Source organism: Grus americana, chromosome 6, assembly GCF_028858705.1.
Source record: "Grus americana isolate bGruAme1 chromosome 6, bGruAme1.mat, whole genome shotgun sequence".
Classification (NCBI taxonomy): Eukaryota; Metazoa; Chordata; class Aves; order Gruiformes; family Gruidae; genus Grus; species Grus americana.
Window position 1 is genome coordinate 35,391,251 of NC_072857.1, and position 24,475 is coordinate 35,415,725.

The following is a 24,475-nucleotide window of genomic DNA, read 5'->3' on the forward strand; positions in this document are numbered from 1 at the left end:
AGATCTAATTGCGACTTACTGGTATCTGAAGGGGGCCTACAGGAAAGCTGGAGAGGGACTGGTTATCAGGGAGTGTAGTGACAGGACAAGGGGTAATGGGTTTAAGCTGAAGGAGGGTCGGTTTAGATGAGATGTTAGAAAGAAATTCTTTACTGTTAGAGCGGTGAGGTACTGGAACAGGTTGCCCAGAGAAGCTGTGGATGCCCCCTCCCTGGAAGTGTTTAAGACCAGGTTGGATGAGGCTTTGGGCAACCTGGTCTAGTGGAGGGTGTCCCTGCCCGCAGCAGGGGGGTGGGAACTAGATGGGCTTTGAGGTCCCTTCCAACCCAAACCATTCTATGATTCTATGACTCAGAAGTATGGAAAGAATAGACTTCCATTTAAAAACAGGACTGGGAGTTAGAGGAGGGCTGTGTAACTTCTCTGTCTACATCTCTACTACAAAGAATAGAACATAGAGTTCTCTCTCAAAACCATTTGAGTTGACCTCTGATACTTTGATTCATCTGTTTGCTTATAATGAATAGTATACCTCTATAAATGCAGAATGTGATAGCCATTCCTAATAAGGCCAGATGTCATGGGTTTTGTAGGTAAGTAAAGAAAGGAAGCAAGTAGTTTTGAGGAGGAATTTCAATAGCAGAACATCATAAACCCAAGTAAGCATTCAGGTAGCGAACAGGCAAACTACAGAAATGGGGATTTCTTCCAAACACAGTCCAAGCAATATTTGGGGGGCGTGTGTGTGTGCATGTGCAAGAGACTGGGAAGAATCACAAATGCAAAAACAAAATCCATGAAGTTTTTGCTTGTTTGCTTTTTTAAATACAGATTACATGTATTCAGGCTGTTGACAGCCTTTCTGGAAATCATTAAAAACACCTGTCTCCATCTGTCACGCTGGAGAGTGATGGCTGGAACACCATTTTGTTCCTTGTGTCATGCATAAAGTCAACCAGGCTATTCTGTTAGATTACAGCAAATTGTGAAGACTGGAGCACTGATGCAGCAGGGTATCAAAGAACTTCATCAGCTGCATCAAATACATTCCCTGACTGCTGACACTTCTGAATGACACAGCAGATCTTGGTACTGATGAACCTCTTTCTTCTACAGGCAAGTCCTCAGTTCTTATGGCTATTTAAATTAACAGGGATAAAGCAGCTGGAATTACATGTCTCAAACATACCTTTAACTAAAGGGTAATTAGCGTTTGACCTTACACATTATGCCAAAAGGCACGGCAATGCACTCATTTAGCTTAATAATACTGCAAAAAGTTTGAGATAAAAATGTTTTCAAACGATAGGACTGCTTGACTTTCAGAGATACTAAAGCCTAATGCTGAACTAAAAATAAAAATAGTGCAACCTAGAAGAAGGTTAAAAAAAGGATAATTGACTATAAAGAAGAATTTAATTAGAAGTGTGGCAGAACCTTCACCACCCGCAAACTTTCAAAATTTTAATGACCCTCTAAAAAGGAGTGACTCTCTCCCAAATGGCAGGATGCCTGTAATATAGGCGACTGTAAAGAAGCTCAAGATAATACCTTGAAACAGACCTGGAAGAAATTTTACATTTTGAATCATTTGGCTGCAGCCTTGGTTGGCTCCTTGCCAGTACCACAGGCAATAACAGGGAACCAAGAAAAAGCACTGATAAAACCAGTCCACCTGTTTGGAAGGGGAAGCAGAGATCCAGCAGCAGACAGATAGGAGGTATGGTGGCAGCTTGGCAGAAATAGCGAAGGAGAGAAATGGAGCTTTAAATACACAGATCATGGTCAACAATATCAAGCACACAGATTTTTACTGGTACACTGAAACTTGTTATGTCCCCTAAAAACAGGATCCACTTTTGAATCAAGAAAAATCAACACAAAAAACCAAAAAAAATCCCAGTCAGGCAAGTACCTTGCAATTAAGACTAGATTTGACTGCTTTTCTTGTAGGCTTAAAGATCTATAGGAAGAATTTTCAAAATCCAGATTGTGCATATAACAGCTCCACCCTCCTGTTTGAACACCATCTTAGTATATTGTACACTCTGAACACCATACAAATACAAAAATGGTGTTAATTGTTTTTAGGTAAAAAATCTTTTTAATGTATGGATTTATCAGTTATATATGGTTATTATTACTTATTAAAACATACAGATCCAAACCATGACCCATCAATTTAGTTAGCACCCTATGAGATAACGTTTTGTCCAGTTTTGACTTAATCACATGAAAGTACAGCTACTTGAAAAACAATCTAGATAGTAGCTTCTGATTCTTTCAGAAACTTTACTCATGCACTTTACTCACCACCTAGCTGGCTGAAAATCACTTCACAGAAACACAGCCAAACAGATTTAGCTCCGATGTTACTCTATCATTAATCCTGTAAATAGTTTTACATTTGATTTAACACACTCTTGGAGCAGTTGTGCTTCTCACTGCTTCCTGTCCCCAAACACTTACCGTCACTTACGCAGCCCTTCTCCTGCACTGGCACAAGCACTCCTGCACAGCCAACTCTCTCAGGGAACTGGAGCGGGGGGGAACCAAAAAACAACAAACCAACTGTGTTGAAGTTTTCTCCTACCACGTGCCAACAAAAAGTAGGGGCTGACAATAAGCACTAGAAAGTGGAAGAGCAGCAGGACCGTCTCTGCCAACTTGTGCACTGGCTTGTATTGTGGTACTGAACTGGAAACCACAGCATTAATGTACACAGGAAATCTTTCAGTAAATAACAATCCTTTCTTGGGTGAAGTGACAGTCACACTTCAGTTCACAGAGGGGCTGCGCCAAAAATAGTCAGAAAAGACACGAATCCGATTCATCTACCCTCAATCCGCCACCTCTACGCAGCATTCTGAAATATCAGCTCAGTTTGACAAAACAATTTAGATGCTAACATGGACAGACATTCTCTGTATCTTATAAAAACTGTTCTAAGTAACTAAATGTAGCTCAGTACTAAATTTACAAGAAATGCAAAACATCAGTTAATGCAAAAAAGTCAGAGTTCATTAGCTTCCTCTAACTGCATGAAGACATTTTTATTACGCTTATTTGAATAGGCCATTAAAATATAAATCCAAATACAGAGTCTGGACAAACAAATGTTATGGCAGCTTTGAGGAAACAAAGCTTTTCCAATGAAATGTTAAACGGCAATTTTGCACAAAGTGCAACTGCTTTCTTAATCTTCCTTGAGATTTTAACTTCACATGCCTGTTGAAAAAAGAACACACAAAAGGGACATTACATGTCCCACTGGCCCCTCCTGTAGGTCTCTAAAGAGTACTTAACATAAACACTCATTTATGGTATTACACTCTTGGACTTCCAAGTATCTCAAATTCCACTTCAGGGTATTAGGCCAACTGCTGTTTAAATTATGCGTAAATTAGCTGAATCATGACCCTCCACTGGAAAAATCTGCCTTATAGATCATGTCCTTAGGGAGTCGAATTCTGTAATGACAACTTACCACTGAGCTAATCAAGAATCAGAAAATGCAGTTAAAATTAACTAAAGCAGAGGCACTGGAAAAAAAAAAAGGAAATCAATAGTGTTATCCAGCTGAACCAGGTCATGCATGCTAGAACTTCCTACCATTTACTAGTGTAGTAAAAATAAATTTTAACCCTCTGCAAAATAACATCTCAAAGTCTAAACATTTCTTTTAACTTCACTACAGTGAAATTATAACACAGTCACCGTTCTGGAGTTTTTAGATCCCATCGCAGGTCAACATCTGACTTTGAAAATGCCAATGATTAGTCCTGGCCCTAAAGATATCTGTGTGAGAGTCTGCACTTTCCATGTAAATTCTGCTCTAACTTTGCAATGCTACATTCTTCATTTACTCAGTAAGTGATGGATGCTAAAACTACATGTACCTTTAAAAGCCCAAGGATTCAATGTTCTTAAAATAAAGAACTTTGCATACAAAATCAGCTTTGTCTTTAAATTCCAGAATTCCAAATACTACATAAGCCTGCTTGCAAATCAGCAAAAGAATTTGTATCTAAGTATATTAAATAAATCTGTTTCAAGTAAGTCTACATCTACAAAATGATTCCGTGTTTTGGACTGGTAATGAGTCCTACCAACAATGTTTTTCACCAATGGGTCTGGCTTTGCCCCATCCTGTGGAAGGAGAGACCCATTAGGTAGTCTTTTTCAAGTGCAGAGATAAAAGGAGAATCCAGTACATACATGGGAGAGATTTTGACTTGCTGTTGTCAGAAAGAAAGAATCCATCTCCTCTTATTTGTTCCCAGGCTACAAGATCCTTTTGCAACTGAAAAGCTTTGATTTTTTTTTAATTATTATTTCTCTTCACCCCCTTTCCCTCCGCCTCTCCTTTTTTTTTTTTTTTTTTTTTTTGGTCTAAGCTCCCATCTGCCTGGTGAGAAAGATCTTTCAACTAAGAACTCTTGCTTAAGTAGTGAAAGTGCCTGAGGAAGAAAGCTAAGGACTTGTAAACCCATTGTTTTATTTTAGAAAGAAAGTCAAGAATGACAGCCTTTCATCCCAACCATCCAGGAAATGAGACCCATACGACCTGTCTGAGACAGAATTGGGAAGTAACAGCATGAACTCATAAACACACATACTGACTTCCTGAAAACCAGCAGTAACTGAAGTCACCCTTGGTCATCCTACAAGATAATGCCATACTAATAATTCCAAATCCAAGGAACTTTTACTTGAAACAAAGTATTTGCATACCACCTATGTCGAGGACATCAAGTTACAGAAGGGAGGTCAGAAGGGAGCTGCAGACTAGTGATCTGGTTTTGAGAAGTAATGAAATCATGTGAGCACTTTGAAGAGACTATAATATCACAGCAACAGCCACCTTGGTGCCAGATTAAAGATAACCTTTGGGAAAGCCAGCAGCATCAACAGACTGACTCAGCCTGATCTGACTTTAGCTCTACGCTTCCTCAGAGGTATTTCAATGGATTTTTTGATTTACAGTCAAATGAAGCGATATGCACTTGCTCTAAAGCACATTGCTGCAACTGAAATAAGCAAGCCAAGAGAAAGTTTTTGTCAGCCCTCAGATTGCTAAACAAATGCTTTTGCTTATACAAACATCAAAAGGATAAAAATTTGCTACATAGTTTTAGCTTACCTTCCTTTCACTGAGCTAAATAAAATATTCAGTTTTCCAGAGGCTTCTAGCTCCCTACCCAAACTTAGAAAACGTTCAGCTTTATTTAATATTTTTGAGAAGTATATCACAACCACTTACATAAATAAACTCTTAACTGTAGCATTGGAAGTCCCCACATTCTGCCTTTTTTCCAATAAATCAATGGAAACTTCACAGCTGCTGCCTTTACTTTATCCAGACAAGCCTTACTCTCTACACTAAAAAGAAGCAAGGAGACTCCAGCTTCGGTGGACTGTAGCCATATTTTCAATCTAAGCACCGAGTTACCAGTTATGGAGAGGGGAGGGGCATTAAAAAAAAAAAAGGGAGAAGAAAAAAACAAGATGAAAAGCCAATTTGTAATAGTCAAGCCAACATACATTATTCTCTGAATTCACAACAGGAAACAACCAGTTATTGAGACAGAGAGCTTTCGGCCAACAACTTGGTCCTGCCATACACGGCTGACTTCATGTAGAGGGTACTGTTTAATAAGGGAAATGGACATGAGCACCTCTCTAACACCCAAAGGCTATAAACTTAGCCTTCTGGCTTTGTTACAAGCACTTTAAATGGAAAAGAAACAAACAAACAAATCTAACTTGAATCATTCATTCCAGTCTTAAAAACCCCCTCTACTCAATCAAGAAAAATTCAAATATTTGCATAATCCTTTTCTGTAAAACAGTTCATAGTAACAATTAAAACAGCTTACCCTTCTGCATTCAAATTTCTTGCCAAGGTACAGAGCAGACACTAATTCACATGTAGAACAGATCACTCATTTGTCAACATTTTTGAACCTTTGTTACTGCTGCTTTATAGTTTCTCATGTACTGGAATAAAAAGAAACAGTGACAGATATTAGTTATGAACTAGTGTATTATCAAAGCATAGAAATTATTTTCTCATTTTAAGAAATTTAGTGTGAATAGCTTAATGAAAATATATTTCACACAATCTTTGTAATAGAATTCTGCTGGAAAAGTCTAAATCAGACTAAAATGCTGGCAATATTAGAACTGCATTTTTAAATATGAATTCTGATTCAAATATTTTCCCATAATTTCCTTATCCACAACAGTCCTACACCAACGAAGTACCCTTTAAATACACAGAACAGTAGCTTGACCATTTATTAAATTCCACTAAATATGAGACGTCCAAGACATGCAGCATTAGACCAAAATACTATTCCTTTAAGAAAAAATTGATTGTCTTGTAATTAAAAATAATAATAAAAAAATCTGTACTCCCACAGATGCTAGGAAATGTGTCTGTAGAAATGACACCATATCTTGTTCCAACATAACAAAATTCAATCCACTCTCCTGCAGAACCAGGAGCCAAAGAAGTCTGCTCCTGCTCTGTTTCTGGGTTTACCAGACATGGTCCCTCCTAGGAAACCACCCTGGCCTTCACTCCTTGATGTTCTCCATTTTAAGATCTTTACAGAGGATTTAAAAATACTCTTACCCTCTTTACTGAATGCTTGGATAAGCCATATCAATTTAAATCTTGATATTTTCGATGATTCACTCTCAGATGTTTAGTTATACTATTCCCTCTTGGATCTGTTAATTTTCAGGTATTGAGATATCAAGACCTAGAATTTTACCTAATCAGCAAGAGAATATTACTTCCCTTATCCATGAAATAAATTACTACATCTTCTGTGCATTCCTTTCATTGGTCTATCTTCTGCTGCTTTAGTGTAAAAAAATCATCTTTGTGAGGAATATGAATTCATGCTATTTCTTTTCCTTCATTTCTTGTTTCGCTACTTCATTCCTCTTTCCCTGACATGGTTGCTTCCCCCCCTATTCACTTCAAGAAAATCACAAAAAACCCCCCCAAAACCCAAATAACAAACCTTCATCATATTATGCCATCCTTCCCCACCTTGTACCTTTGATGTTTTCCCTTCTTCTTATTAGTCAAGGTGGCAAGTAAAACCAGGTGACATCAATGCCTCAAGCACCTTATCTGACAACTCCCTCCAATTTATTACTTTTTTTTGTTTATAATCCTCCTGTTAACAAGAACCACAAAGCTCTTGTGTTCAAGGATTTTAAAATAATTTTTCAATTGGAGAAGCACAAATGTCAAAGACTTTTCAGCTACAGCCCACCAAAATTACAGCGTGATACTTACTCCATTACAATAAACAAATAGTTGATACAATTAAAAAACCCTAATTCTTTCATAATATAGCTCAACAGGATAGCATCATTCATTATCACTGGTGACCTTTCCTCAACTTACCCTTTCTTGCTGAGCCTTGTTAACACCTATGAAGGCTGGAAAGGGTCTGTTACTATGGTCTGTTACTTGATACTACCAGCCGCGGCTAGATAGATTTATTTTGGCACCGGGTAGGAACTAGAAACCTACTTAAAGGTATTCAGGAGAGGTTTACGTTGGTTATTACCCTGTTATTAGTGCTCTGCAGCCTGTTGGAGGTAACATACCAAACCTCACAATGTATCTCAATTGTTCTAGGCTGCATAAAGTCTGTTTGGATTCTTTGCTTCCAAAGAAATACCACACCTCACACTTGTTGCCATTACCTGAGGTACTGAAGATACTACAGGTATCTTCTAGGGAAATTTAAATAAAAATGTATAGCAAATAAGGGAGGTATTCTTCAAGGTGAAATTGTAAATTAAGGTGTAAAAGCAAAAATAAGTCAAAGGAAGTTCTTGATTATGCTGAACTTCTAGGGTTTTAGTCTTTTCAGTGATTTAACTAATTTACAAGGATGGCAACCTTTACCTTCCCCAAGACTCCAAGAAGCTTTATTTGGATTCATGTACTCTCAATTGTTTCTCAACAGTGAAGTAGCTTTCTTGATAGTTCTCTCCCTTCTACTTTTATTCAAAATAAAGTTATTTGGGTTTTGTTTTGGTTTGCCTTTTCAATCATACTTGTCTATTTGTTTTCATATACTCTGTTTTCTTTAGCCTGTGTCTCCTTATTTCATTCAAGCCAAATTTCAGAATCCATTGCAATGGGAATAGATTTGTCAGGGTTACTCAGCTGAGGGGCTGTAATTTTCAAGATTACTAAAATATTCTGTTATGTTTAAAATGATCATTTGAAAGTACTCCATTCTTTATCAAACACATAGTTCTTACCACAAGATCACCCTTGTATCTTCATAGAAACAGCAATAAAACAGATAAACTTGATACTGAGTGATTGCCTGAGCTATCTTTTTTTTATTTTTGTCATCTCTAAGACTTTATACCATCACGCGTGCACTTGAAAATTTATGAAAGTAAAATTCTTAAGTTTTCACTGTAGTCTCAATTCAGTAAGTTCACATTAAACTTTAAACTCTGAGTGTCTCTACTGTAAGCTAGCCACATGATCAAATATTACTCAAATCCAGATCTAGATTCCTACCTAAAGTTTATTTTAGGTTGACAGTCTGTTATCTATCTACTTTAAAATAATTACCACTAGCTCAGCAAGTTCATTAAATAAATCCTTTCATACTCGGTAGCGTATGTCCGTCAGACATGCTGATTTGTACTGTTTGTGTATACCACACATTCATTACTGGCTTTTTATCAACATATTAGCAGAAAAATTCCATGACTTTCTCCCTCATTTTCCCTATAAACCTCTTGTTAAGAAACAATTAAAAAGTCTTTTAAAAAGCAGCTCTTGACAAAAAAAATTTGAAAAAAAAAATCTGAAAATTATTCCTGTTTGCTATAAGTTGCCTCCTATTCTGCCTTTCGTGCTCTTCCTGAGGCTTGGTAAACTAAGTCCAAAAGAAACCCCAAAAGTATGACTAATGATATAGTATACTAGTAGAATAAGAGCCAAGTGTTAATACATCAGAAACATTTTCTCACAGGCTCTATACTGCACCACAATGTTATAATTTCACTGCCTTGTTTTTCTGCCAAACAAAACGTGTCAATTTTAGTAATTATGCAATACATCATGCTCACCTATTTCACTTGCTTCTATCATGCCTTTATGGTAATACCAAGATAATAAATGCTGAAGATCATTTGTGTAAGAGAATACCTTCTGGAATTACAACACAGAAAGATTTTCTTCCCTTGATATAATGTGAAATGTATCCTGTACCATTTCATCATCAGGCAGTACTGAACTCAACAAGCAAATGCTATACCCTCACACTAATGCTCTGTTTCTTAAATATTTCTTAAAAAAAAATGTATGCAAAAGGTAGACAAGTGGTAATTTCAGCTTTTGTACTACCATATCTTTGTTTCTATTCCAAATGTGTCTGATATTCCAGACAGAAGATAAAACCATTAACCCATCCCACATGTAATGACTCCGTGGCTCTACTTGAGGCTGTACAGCCGAGCACCTCCTATCTCCCTGAGGACAACAGGAGCTCTAAATTCTCAGGTCCCCATCTGCAAACTTGGGTTTTAATGACAGCATCCACACTAACATTTTCCTGTCTGGGATCAAACCCAGAAAACAAGTCTGAAACATGTATTTAAGTGTCGTTCACACCTTTAAAAACTTGAACATGTCTCTCTACTTTTTCTTGTAGCTATACAGTAATAGTATTCCACAGTAAGAACAAAGGAAAAGGCCAGGGGACACTCTGGAAGGCTACGCTTATTAATGCGGCGTTCAAGGCTGGATCAGAAGGAGCAATGGAACTGGGAATCATGACTCAATGGTTCTACTCATTTTTTGCTTATTTCCAGTTCATTTTACAGTGCCTGAAGCCATTGACATAGCTGCTGCCAGCAAACTGTTATTCAGAAATTTGTTCATATTGCATTGTTCACAGTCACTGTAAGCAATATTTTGATAATTACATTTAAAGAGCAGCTCTCAGTAAAAGGACTTGGATGTGCAGCAGAAACTTAAGGCATTTCAGCGGCTATATTCAAGGCACAGACATTTCAGAAATCATGCCGAGAGGTTCTTAAACTGACATTATCAGAGAAAAACATGGAAGTCCCTTTGCTGTACTCTGTTCTTGTAGAGAAGCCAACAATCTGTCTCAGAGTACTTCTGCAGTTCTTCAGCTTTAAATAAATGGTGAAACAGTATTTGCTACATTGAGTAGCACTACCTCTCCTCATTTACATCTTCTGATTATCAGAATAACAATAACAATACTTATAAATACACTATATACAAACTTTGTAAATATTTTTTTCACTTACATATATCAAAAGATTTGGCAATAATGCATAGCTCAGTACTACTCACATCATATAACAATACATGAGAAGGGAAGCATAGAAATGCAGCTATCAGAATACAGTCCAAATTATAGAAGTCCCAGTACATAGTATGAATTATTCTTAAATATTCCTTTTTTATTCTACCTTCAAGAGGGGGAAGATAGCTCTCTATAATCATAGCTTAATGGAAGCTATGCCAGTTTTAGAAGACACCAAACAGCAATTACTTAAGGCTATAAAATCTGTGTAAGGTACAGTACGCTTGACATCATCTCAGAGCAAAATGTTCCAAACCATTTAAACTTCACTCTTTGAAAACTCCTGGATGAAGAACCACACTTGTCCTAGTGGACACGTACAGCACATCAGGTGCAAACACACTTATCTTGATTATACCATTTTTTAAAAAAAATTCCAAACCTTAAATCCACATGAAAGTAAACAGTCTCTGCAATCCCCAATATTCTCAACTAAACTCCCCTTTCCAACTTTGGGTACACCCATTCCTGTCGATCTATCTTCCTCAGTTCCTAGATGCATCCCTTATTGCATGCTTATATAATTTCAATCTGATTAATACTCTTTCTTCTGCAAAATACTTTACATTGCTCTTCTTTTGCAGGGTCATGAAAATAACTTTCATAGATATTCTGGTCCAACTCATGTAAAAAAGAACCTGCTATTCCATAGATAGCGTAAAAGTCTTCTATGTCTCAGCACCTTGGTATCTACGTACTTCACATTACAATTGGCTTTACTTACTCATAAACTCATGGTGACAATATAGGGTATTCTTTAATTTGGGATCTGTGGTGTAATGTGGTATGATCTTGACTAATATGTAAAGGTCTACAGTAAATTCTACAGTGGGTGATAGAAGAAAGAGAAAGCAAAGCTCAAGTACTCAAAAGAATTAAAGCCACCCTGCAATATAAACATTACAGTAGTGCCATAAAATAATGAGCTCCAGCAGGTGAAGGAAGGAAGCAGCTAGAACATGGATTAGGTAACAGCAACTGTATTCAAGTTGAAAAGAAACCTCTTGAAGTCTGATAGTTGTCTAAACAACCTGTTTCCCATACAGTCTTTAAAAAAGGCTGGGGAGGTGGGGGGAAGAAAGCTTTCAAGGAAATAAAAATTATTGGAAAAAATTAATAAAATCAAAAAAATACAAGTCCACTAAGCTGAGTTCTTCTCTTAAGGTTAATTCAGGGAGCAGGGTGTTAGGATGCTTCTCAGGAGAGGAGACCTCTGACTTTTTACAGTTCAAAAATCACACTGTCCTCTATAGAAAGAAAAGACTAGGGAAAAGAAAATACAAAGGATTAAGTAAATTCCCAGATTAGACATAGTTATTTGTCACACTTTAAATAAGAATGTGTTTGCAAAGATGAAACTAAAGATGCAGGCATTCTTAAGCAGGGAAGAAACAAAGTAGAATATCACTTAATCCCTCTCTATATGAGAGAAATTTATCCCAGGGATATTCTTAAGATTTTTAAGACTAGAGAAATGAGCAATACATACAGCCCTACCACAAAATGCAGCTATTTTATTCCTGTGTTTTAATTTATGCACAAATAACAGTTAGAGCATCTCTGACCAGAGCAAGGAAAATCTCCTTACAATTGCAGAGAAATCCCAAAATCTGACCGCACCCTAAAGAATCAGTGGTAAACTGAAGAAATGCAATCTGTTTAAAATCCTACTAATCCTATAGCTTCTTGATAGGCAGCAGGTCCAGTTAAGGGTACGCACGAATTGTTTTAATACATTAAAATGAGGTGCTTAAAACCAATTCAGAGCATGACATCTTTAGGACATACATTTTCCAGCTTTCTCACCAGGTATTCAGGCAGCACATCGCCACTGACAAGTCAGCAGCTGTGGGACACAGTAGAGATCATTCCTACGTACTCCCCAACAGATACTGGGAAGGAGCACAGGGGCAGTTTAGTCACCTAGCAAAACTCACTGGCTAAACTGAATTACTCTGCTCAGCATAGACAAGCCGACTATGACTCACTGACTAGCCTTCACTGCTGTGATGAGGATTGATCTAACTGCCAGAACAAACAAAATAGTCAACGAACCCATTTTATTGTCAGACAGTACATTTCATATTTTGTTTTTCTTGATAATGTCATGAATTTGTTTTCTGCTTGTTCTATTATTCTTCTTACTAAAAATCAATAATGCAGAAAAAAATTACAATTTACACGCCACAGGAGTGCTGGACAACAAATTTTCATAAAAACACAAAAGGACATGAAGCACAAAACTCATACAGGCCAAATGACTTGAGAGTTAAGATACAGGTCTATGCTTATTTCTTATCTGACCATTCAATGTCACCTGTGCCTTGATTACAGACCTGAAGAATGGAGACAGTATTAGTGCACCAAGCTGAATGAGTAAGCAAAACACTCATGGAAAAGTTAGAAAGACTCACAGGAGTTTCCAGCTATTGGTAGCTGGTTTTTATTTTGGAGGGCAAATTAAGTAGGGGAAGCTGACAGAATTAAAATATGTTTTGCAAAAAATATTCAACTGTCAGAATATTTTAATTCACATGGAGATTTTAAAAAAGCTTTGCTGATCTATATCCACATGCTAGCTCCAAAACACCTACGAGATTACATAGCATCAAGCAGATCATGAGAATCTCATGAGCTTGAAAGAACAGTGATAGATTAGCACACTAATTCACTTAAAATGCATAAGGCAATGAATTTTCCTTATATCTCTGAGGAATGAATAGGAGTATGTACACATGCAAGCACATACACTTGTGTGTGTGTATACATGCACACAGCACCAATATACAATTTCTCTGCATTTTATACTTCAGTTACTGATCTTAGTGGTGCTGTTCCCAAGAGAGCCTCAAAAGCAGGCAAGCAATCTTTCCTTCAGCTGTATATTCCTTTCCCCTTTAAGTTTGAGCAGGGATGAAACAGGGAGAACAATGCAAAGCTCAGAAGCTGTCATTTTGCAATCAAGAAGCACAAACTTCTTGATGTAGGAGTTGGGATACAGAACTCTTTCCTCTGTATGCTTTATAACCTAACTATATTATTGCTTCTTGCTCAAAACGACTCATGCAATGCCGCTTTGATTTTCTGTGGACTCAAGCATGTGAGGACGCCAAGAGTCAGAGGTCTTCACTGACAGTAAAAATACCTCTGCCTTCAAGAGTAGCTTTCCCCTCTGAAGCTGTTCAGCACTGTGCTCAATTTATTCCCACAGGATCCTTCTGCATTGTCAAAAAGTGGTGTAGTGTGGGATTTATTGTTTGGTAGGGATAGTTTCCTCACAAGGCTGCTATAGTCTGGCAAGTTCAAAGTATTGCTTGCATTACCCAGAAATACCGCTGCCCATGCACACCCACTGCAGAATTAACAGCGGCAGATGAAATCAGCCCAGAACACATCACACTCACCATGCAGCAAAAAGCAGTCTCTACAGCAAGAAATACCAGTGATGCCTTGAGGACATACTGCAAACGCATCTCTCTGACCAGGAAATTTTGTTGAAAGATAGGAAAGTAAGAGAGCTGTTAAATACTTAATGGGAAGCCTCATGAAACATCGCTAACAAACGGAGATGAAAACAATAAAAAAACCCCACTTTAGCTGTACGAAGCCAGATTTCAGTGTGTACTCCAGACATTATTTGTCACCACAGTAAGAAAACAAGATAGTGATTATAAACATTGTCTAAAGACAGATATAAAGCTGGGAAGGGAGCTAGAGGAGACAGGAAAGGTGGAAAAAATAGACACAACCAAGTTAAATTTCATTGCTGGAAGGGGGGGGGGGAAATATAGTAGATAGATGACGGTACTAAATTGATTCCTCCACCCCAGAAGACCTTGGGAAATATTCCTTTCACATTTCAAAAAGGACAATCTTGTGCTTAGTATGTTAAGTAAACAAAGCCGAGAGTTCAGAGAGGAACGCCAGAAAAGTTTTCCAGTTTGCTGACACGCAAACAGAAACATAAGGCTGTGGTTAGATTCAACTAGCTATCACACTAATTATTCACTCCTGTAAAAGCTGTGTTTTTCAGACTTTACCAGAGCCCAAACTGAAATACATGGGTTAAGATTATTTCCATATAACCACCACATAAGCCTCATCACACATCCTAACTTCTCTTTTAAATGGGATTTCAAAACACCTGCACATCCAAGGCAATCATATGTTCAAACTCCCAGCCCTCCAGACGTAGAAACAAATTTCAGGTTTGAGACACTGAGGTGTGGCATACAGATTAAGCCTGAACTTTTCAGCAAGCACCAAACTTTGCTCTTAGACTGACAACAGTTTCATCATTTAAAGCCTATGAAAATTCAGAGAACTGATTGAGATATGTGACAGATACCTGCTGCTCAACCTCAGAGTTGTGAACGTAAGTCACATCACTATGTTTTAGCACCTGAATACACTGATTTCTCAGCACAGATTCTCTGTATGTAGTCCTAAAAAAAACCCACAAGTAAAATTAGAATTCAAACCTTTCTCTGTAAACGTGCAATCTACCTGTCTCAAGCTGATTTAAGGAAGCACATACTCTGGTTTTTTCCTCCTGTTTGGATAGCAATTTTGATTTAAACACTCTGACAAGTTACTCATTTGGGGCCAGTTTTAAAGAAAAGAATTGGTTTTATCCAGTGATAAAAGTTTTATTAGGCTTATGATTTATAAGAAATTATTTAAATAAGGCCAGGTTATAGATGACAGCTTGCCTAAATCCGTGCAGCCCAGAGTTGCATAAAACAGAATAACTTGAGCATCGCAGCCCTTGAAAACACGATTTATGATGATTAATCTTTCCACAAATGGGTATAGAAAGAAAAAGATCTGTTATGCCCAGAAAATAAAATTGCCAATACAAATATCATATCCTGAGTAGTTTTCTAAACGGCCATATTACTTCCCAATAATAAAATACATTTGCTCTGTATCCAGAAAGTAGCAAGGAAATGCACTGAACATCAAAACATAATTTATAGATTCACAGAATGGTTTGGGTTGGAAGGGACCTCAAAAATCATCTAGTTCCCACCCCCCTGCTGCGGGCAGGGACACCCTCCACTAGACCACGTTGCCCAAAGCCCCATCCAACCTGGCCTTGAACACTTCCAGGGACGGGGCATCCACAGCCTCTCTGGGCAACCTGTTCCAGTGCCTCACCACTCTAACAGTAAAGAATATCTTCCTAACGTCTAATCTAAACCGACCCTCCTTCAGCTTGAACCCATTACCCCTTGTCCTGTCACTACACTCCCTGATAAACAGTCCCTCTCCATCTTTCCTGTAGGCTCCCTTCAGGTACTGGTAAGCCACAATTAGATCTCCCTGGAGCCGCCTTAATTCTTCAGTCCTGGGTATATTTAGGAAGAGAACCCAAACACTTCGAAGTTTTCCAAACTCTAAATAAAAACAGATTAAGACCTCCAAATCACACAATACTCAATCCCGACTGATACCTGTTTTAACATAACAGATAGCAGCCACATACTGATATACAGTCCCATTTGGAGCAACTGACAGTGACATCACTTCATACAAGAAAATGCCCTCAGTACAGAAATTATCCAAAAGAAAAAATTTATATTTTATATTAAATGTAGCTACTTTAATTGCTGCTGTTGTCAAAACTCATGAATAAAAGTGATGTCAACATTTATTGATTCAGTAACATTCAGGATTGTTTATCAAGTATGTCTTCATTATTAAAGCCTGAGAGTTTTGTCCATTGATGCTCCACCAACTGCTAAGGACTGGCAGGATTCAAAGATGAGCCCCTGCCATCTGCACATGAATATGTATCAAGTGTTCATTTGATTAGTAAAAAAGAAGTTACAGTGATTACAACTAAAACATAGAGAGCACCATTTAAAGAAAGACTAAGGAAGTGATTTCAGCCTGCAGGATTCCTCTATCAGATACAATGACATTGTCAGAACATACACTGACCCTCCAGATATTCTGCAGCACATCACTTCTAATCAAGGCTTCAAACAAATATTATCAAATCGGGATGGACAAGATGAGACATTGTCAGTTGCCAACATGAAAGACTAACATTAGTAAATCTGTCTGAAGTCAAAACTCCCATCCAGTCCCAGGAAAAATTGTAATCTGACCCACTATCTTTGCCTAAAAATCTGAACTTAGATGATTCAAACTGGGGAATGATTCTCTCCCTTAGTATTTTGAGATCATACAGTGAATGCTGCTGCCACATACTCCTCACAAAATGTCTTTACCTGAGCTTTCAGATTGTCTCACATGTTAAGTTCCCATGACTAAGTCTCTGCTGGGCTGTAAAACTGCATCCCCTTAGATTTTTCTGAAAATTTTTCTGTTTATTACGATTTCACAGACCTACACTGGGAAGCACTGTTCATTACTTTTTCCACCCTGTAATGGCCTAAGCACACCCTTGCACAGTCCTTGAGCCCCAGCCTAGATTTCCCTGCTACTTCTGAGTATCTTAGTGGAGATTAGAACCACATGGCACACATGGGACCCTCCTCCCATAACTCTGAACTACTTCTGTGGATCAAGATACAGTGGACAGCATCTAAGTTAAAGCTCTTTCCCCTTCATGCTACCTCCAGCGCTCCTTCCATGTGCAGAACTCAACCATTTTAAAAAAAATTAAATCAAATCTCATTCTCTACTATTTTATATTACGAAAATTGATAGGTAAGAGAAAAAAATTAAAAAATAAAGCCAGGTAACTAAGTGGAATCACAAAAAAAAAAAGCTCAAGAAAATGGGAAGAAAAAAAGTGTGTCATGTATCCAGTAAATAAGACATTACTTTGGAAATTGTAATAGTATTTCTCTACAGTGGCTTTTAAAGATCCTGTTACTCTGCTCTTGGCTAAACCTCACACATTGGACACAACATTATAATCTATCTTTGGCTGCATCCACTTTGTCCTTAATTACAGGCATGGAGCATCCAACCAAAGGCATGGCATGAACCGTAACTGCCCTTGTGGATGGAAGCAATGAAAGGAATGAGGATCATGAGCTTCACTGAAAATCCCAGGACTATACAATATTGCAACAGCATCACATAGGGAAATTTACACCCACATTAAAGAAAATTGGCTTGGTCGATGCAAGACGTAGTAAGACTTTAGAAGCATCACTCAGCTTCATTCTGGATATTTCATCCTGTTTCTCAGGAGTAATCCAGGAAAGAAAAGAACCAACAAAAGTGCAAAATTAAAAGTTGCACAGCACAATGCATGGAGCACTGGAGTTGCCACATTTTTAGCATCCATGGCAACTTCCTTGGCATTATCTCATATTACCCAGACCATAGAGCCATTCTCTTTCTTTTAAGAAAAATCCTATTTGCCATTAGACACAGGTGGTGAATAACAGTTGACATAACAAACTATGTAGTGTAGACTATCTACTGTTTCAACTAAGAAACATTTCAGCATTTATTTATGTGATGTAAGATGACAGATGTTATATACAGCACATCAATTGAAACTTCAATTTTCAAATATGTTTTAAATGTAAGTAGACTATATCTACTAGGAAAAGGTGATGGGGCGATATAAAAAACAAGACTGCCAAACTACAAACCTACATTTAATTATCAATCATTGAAATAGGCTATATGGAAATTGTGATTCACTGCATATTTTAATCTAAAATAGAGATATTGTATAGGTACTTACACAATGGAAAAACTACTTTAGCAGGAAATAAAACAATTATATTTTTAAAAGTATTTTAGATGGGTTTGTCAATCATATCATCAGATAAAGGTATCAGGCTTTTTATAAATCTATAAGATGGTTAAGTTCCATTTTCATCTGAATTTTTAAGAGCTCTCACAGGTTTTTATTTGCTAAATGTATTCTGCTACAAAAGCCTGTTTAGCTGTAATCAGCGACCTAAAGCCAGATATACTCCAACTTTATTTTGCAAATCACATTACATAAAGCAAGGATAAGCCTAAGTCATAGTGAAAAAATGTTAGACTGATAAAACACTTTTAGATAAGAAGCTCAAAATTATCCCTGAACCAAAGCTATTAATGAGATGAAATTTAAACATCACTGACAAGTTTCAAGCAAAGTAAATTTTACACCTACAAGAAACACAACACTCCATGTAACATTCTTTCAACATTGTATATGTTTAATTAAGGATCCTACGGTCAACCTGAAAGCAGATTTTCAGCAATGCAAAGACTAAAAGACAGTTTTACTAGGTGCCATACATCACTCTTTCCCAAGGTCTCACCACTAAAGTAAGCAACTCCCATGAGTTCCCATGAAATAAAGAGGCATCCTGCAGTATTTATGTGGATCTGGAAAGCTGTTTTCAGATTCCACTTACACCAGATAAAAATGTTTCCCTCCCCATCTTCAATTCCATTACAGTGGTGACATCTAGGAAATCAGCAAGCGTCACTTCTACCACCATGACAGCTGCATTTCACATAGATATTCTCCACAATTTTAAGCAAACTCACTCACACTGGAATGAAATGCAACATTCCCAGTCAGACGGAGGCAATATGCTTTCTCTTACTCTGGTTCCCAATGGCTATCTAATGTCTCCTACTAAAACACAGTATTTGGCTTTGTCATAATTTGGATGCAGTCACTCCTGCGATGGATGAACAGGCCAACGTCTTGGTGAGGTCATTTGTCATTGTAAATGTATTCAGTCTGGCCTGTCATAGAAGCAGGAAGATATGCAGTAAATTAATTAGGAGATAAGATAAGGTACAGCCCCTTCCTTCCACTAAAGATTGTTTTGATCTTTTAAAATGGGTCAAAATTATCTTTACAGAAACTCTAAACTCATTAGAGTTCTTCCTGTTCATATTCTTTGGTAAATTTATCTTCCTGAAACATCATCCTGATTCTAGTGCTCATTTTTCAGTCAGTTACTGGTCTCCTCCCCTCTCCGTGTTTGAAACCACTTTTCAGTTCATATGTGTGTCCCATCTTTAATTTTTCCCTCCTTTCCTTTCTTGGTTAAAACCTCTCTCTGTTGAGATGACAGAAATCACAACACAATACTGACTGATGATGGGAGATCAATACCCACATTAATCTACAATTTCTGGATGCGACTGCTACAAGGACCTTGCATATTGTGCTCTGCAACATACTGCTATTGCTGGCTTTGGACAGCACACTATTCCAGTTAAATGCAACTATGATGGAGTTCTGATGATGTCATGCTTGGCAAACACTCGATTCAAGACACTGCTTCTAAATGGTCTCCAAACACAATTCTGTTGTAAAAAGGTCCAAATGTAGTAGTGGCGGTACAAAGGGGCAAGCATTATATGCTCAAAACCTGCATTGCTGCTCCATAGCCTTCGATGGAGTTAATTTTTATAATATCATAACTTCAGCCCATCAGCATCTTCTTGCCAGGTTAGGGTTTGAATCAATCCCTCCTTTCCAAATGAGATGAAAAACCTATCAGGTATTTTTTCATTTGGTAACCTTTATGATTATTAAACATTTGTACTTAGCAAAAAGAGATAAAGAAAAGGACATCCCTTCTTATTTGCATATTACAGGTGTGTGCTTCAAACACAGGTTCAAACCTGTAACCATTCACTTTTTCACTCTAGAGGGTAAAAGCCCAATGGACTCAGTTGGACAGTTCAATGTTGCTTAAGACTGTTGCTAGACATTCTATCATATTCTTTAAGATGTGCATTGCCTTTTCATGCCTAGAGGCACATTGTAATACTACCCCAAAAAAAAGGTATAAATAAAATTCAGGTTGTACGACAGAATTTTAGTCTTCCTATCATTTCCTGAATTTCATTAAGACACAATATTGTATTCACTTACACGACAACTAATATCTTATTATAACAAGTTATGTCTGGATAATTTGTGCAGATATAATGATCAAAAGCATAATTGCTAAGTGGGAAAAAAACATCTTGAGTTGTTGGGATTCTAGAAAGCATATATATGCAAAGTAAAATACTATAAACCAGTAGCAGATAGAGCTCCTCTATTCAGACATTAATTTTAATCCCCAAAATCCAGCTCTACTAACCATACCAAGTACAACCACTCCAAGGGGATAACAAGGGAACCAACTCCTGCCCCAATCCAAGCTCCTTCCAATGCCTCTGCAGGAATTCCATCTGATTCGAGTTCTGCCTTCTCTTGCTACACTCACTTCTCCAGAAAATAATGACTGTAAAAAAAACCCCACCTAATCTTTGTATTTTTCTGTTTCAGATTAGAAGCAACCTAGATGTGCAGCGGAGAAAGCAAATATTTACTTTCTAAAACAGCTAGGTATAAAATCATCATTCATTCTTGTCCCATAGAGGAAAAACATGGATAGCATTTTTAAATATATTATGGAGACATTATATGTATGTGCATAGTCCAACAGTAAACAGACATTTCTTCACAGAACCCTGGACTACTAGTATACTAAAAGCAGTACTTAACTGCAAAAATGCAGCTGACCTTCTGTTAAGGCACAGTAATGATCATACAGTCAAAGCCAAGAGAAATGTAGCCCAACTGGAAAAACTTTAAGATACATACACTCAGGAAAATCCAGGATACGAGATACTTAGTAGTGATTAGCAATATATGGAATCAGCATTTTATAACAGTGAAGTCTTTGGTCAAGTAGACTTCACTGTCTCATAGTAGATTTTGCACTTATTCTACCTACTTTACTGCCTATTGAGTCAAGTAAAACTTCCCTCAGTAGGGAAGAGGCTAGTCCAGCAGAGAAAGAACTGCAAAAACTACAAGAGTTGGTATCACAATATTAATGATACCAATACGGGATACTAAATAAATGAAAGATACCTTACCCTCATTTCACCTGATTATTTTCTATAATAAACCACTAACCGCAGGCTCTTTAAAACTCAAGAGCACAAACACATCCATACCCAAGCCCCTTATTACCAAGACAGCAGCAAAGGTTTTTCATCACTTCCTACAGAACTCCTAACAGTGTACTAACCCTAAGCAAAACTATTGGGTGAACAAAGAAAACTCTTTGATTTATCACAGTAAGGTGGAACGAGACATGAAAACTTCTTGCCAGCTCATATCAAAGGCTCTGCAGGTTATCAGTTTCCGTAAGTGAGAAATGCCCTGGATGTCATCTGAAATCCTTAAAAACTCTGGTTAATATTTAAGCTCCCCTGACAAGTAGCTGGGGCATGGGGAGAAGCTGATGAGAACCTTTCCCTCTAAGTAAGCATAATCTGAATCAGACTTCTAATGCACTAAAGCCCAATAAATGATTTTTTTTTTATTAACTAACAAAAGGATTTTTAACAAAACTGAATAACATATACATGTCGATAATCACTACAAAGTTATCTTTACTTGAAAAATACTTTTCATTTCCTATACCTGTAGAATGAAATTATCACAGCTTTACTAGTTACTGGCCATATGTCAAAATGGGTTTTCTATAACCAGACTTGTAATCAGATCAGAACCCCAAGGACATCCTTGTGTATCAAATCTATACCACTACCACAAATAACCACACTAGAGCAGCATATTCTTTGTTGATGAAAATCAACAACAGACTTATTGCAAGAAACATTGACTTTGTGATCATATAAAGACACACAGATGTCAGAACTGCCACTGTGAAAATTCAATTCACATAAGCATTAACAGTTAAAACAGGTAGTGACATATTGTACTGGAAAAGCTGGAATTACAGCATTAAAAAATTCTGCATAGTAAGCTTCTGAAGGCATTCTTCCTGTAATATACATGAAGTTGTCTCTTTCAGTACAACCATTCTAAGTAGGATTTCTAAGAAGGATTTCTAAGATCAAGGGATTTTTAGTTAGCTCCTTTCGCATATTGCCTATGTTATCCAACCCCACTTCTCCCCATGACTACATCACCTGTGAAAGATGTATCAATATACACACTTCCTAAATATTTCTTTTCCCTGCTTTCTGGATGCTTGCCAGCAGCACAAGGTCTAACCTTGGCATTTGCTATAAATTCTATTCAAGCCTTCCTTTTTTTATAAGGTATTTGCTATCTAAGACTTTTAGATATCCCTGCTCACATATCAAACAACTTCCAAAATCATGCTACAAGCACATTTCCCTCCTCCCTCATCTTTGCATAAATCTCCCCACACAAACCAGAAAAATATAAGTGTTGCACTTTTTCTTGGAATGCATCTACTCCATCTTTCTTACAGTGTTAGAATTTTGGGGGCTTCATTTGTAGGATAACTAAACCTACTTAAAAGAGCAAGCGAAATATTACATCTTGGATATAATTCTAATATTCCAAAAGCCAAGTAAGGTGTGACCTTCTCAAGTTTATATAAGCAAATCCTCTGAATTTCAGAGAGGTCTAGATCAAACTGATATTTGAGACTGATAGATATCAAAATGATTTTTAGCAACCATTTACTTCAAAAAACCACAACCACAAAGTTCATTAGCCAGTTCTATAAGATGTTGCATGCCTCCCACAGCATTCTCCTACAAAGACATTGTGTATATTTTACAAAATTAAGTACAACTGTTCATTATTTATGGCGCACAGAACCAGAAAAAATATATCACTCCTTTGATTTTTACTTAAAAGCCAAACAGCTACTACAAACACCTCTGTTCTCTCACAATTCAGTTATTCATTAGATTTCCTATCTAGTGGAATGACATTCAGTTCACATTATTGTGCTCAATTTCCTTTTGATAAGTTCCTTCAAAGGCCTTCCTACATCAGCCTCTCATTTGTCTGGAAGCAACACAGCATTTAACTATGCATGTAACTAGTGAGATTTCTGAGCCCCTTCCCTGCCCCACATCAATGATTTAATAGGAACACAGTTTAGGATTCAAAACAAAACAGCAGTATTTTACAAAGTAAGCTCTAAAGAACACAAAGCCTGGACCATCTATTAACTATTTTAACTGGTATGCTAAAATATTGAACAGATGTCCACTAATCAGGTAGTTAGCTCCTGAGAAATCACCAAAATATACTCAAATCCCCCTAAGCAGCCAATTTAAATCCACATGCTGAAACAAACAGCCCAGTACTGATGTTTGGCAACTGTATCAAAGCCATTATAATAACAAGTTCCCCCTGTGTATTGAATACATATCCACATGGAGTTTCTAACCTGGACACTGATAAAAGCTTATGCTTTTTGCATGCTCCAAACTTTTAAGTATTCCAAAGAGCATCTAGACAAACCTATGGGGGTAAAATATCCATGAAGATCCCCTAAGCACAAAATAAGTCATCTTTGATTCTAGTTGTTCTTGACTTACAGAAAACTAAGGAAGTGTCTCTGTATGCTACTTCATTCTCATATTCTTCCCCAATAAATGGTAAGGAAGAAAATTAGTATACATATAGGATAGCACGAAGACAGGGTATTAATCTGATTCCACACACCCATTCTTAAAATTTCTTCTCGCTCCTGCCACAGGTATATTCCACAGCAACGACAGCCTTTGTTGTCCAAGTCATCCAATGCTAAAGTCCACTGCTCCCACTTAACTGCTGTATAATGCTCTCCTAGGACTCGAAGCTGCCCTGACCTAGAGCTGAATTTGTCCTACAACAAGCTGCCAAAAACAATCCAGGGGTTTTTAAAACTGAAAAGACAAGCCTTATCAAAACATCTGTGATAATACATCAGTTGAGAAAACTCAACATGACTGGTCCAACAAAAGACAGCTTCTCCCCTCCCCACTGGTTCCCCAGCAATGAATCCTCCTCCTGGGCTCAGCTTGAGCCAAGTCAGTAGGTTTGTGAGCCTGTAAACTAGTTTAATCGCTTCTAGTCCTTACGCAGTACTTGCCATAGTCTCTGAGGCCTTGCTAGCTTACCCTGCTCCTCACAGCACTTCATGTGAGCTGTGACTTTCCGCAGCACTTGCCAAGTGCCACGCTCTCAAAATTCCTCTCCAATAGGCAGATTCATTTGCCCCAAGAAGTTGCTTCCCTTCTTCCAGCTTGCACCTCTGATCCACACGTTCTTAAAAAGGAATGCAAGCATACAACAGAAAGTAAAACAGAAAGAAAACTGCAGCAGTCTTTCAAGGACAATTCAG

General features: G+C 37.5%; 1 protein-coding gene across 9 annotated transcripts in view; it reads right to left on the minus strand.

Annotated features, from left to right (window-relative positions):
- GULP1 (GULP PTB domain containing engulfment adaptor 1) overlaps positions 1-24,475 on the minus strand; it is a 159,251-nt gene that overhangs the window by 98,986 nt on the left and 35,790 nt on the right. For 7 of the 9 annotated variants that reach the window (XM_054830298.1, XM_054830290.1, XM_054830297.1 and 4 more), the window contains one exon: positions 5,880-6,000. The exons of the other annotated variants lie outside the window; for them this stretch is intronic. The gene's annotated coding sequence lies outside the window, so the exon portion shown is untranslated. The remainder of the gene's footprint in view (positions 1-5,879; positions 6,001-24,475) is intronic. 9 annotated transcript variants of the gene reach the window in all.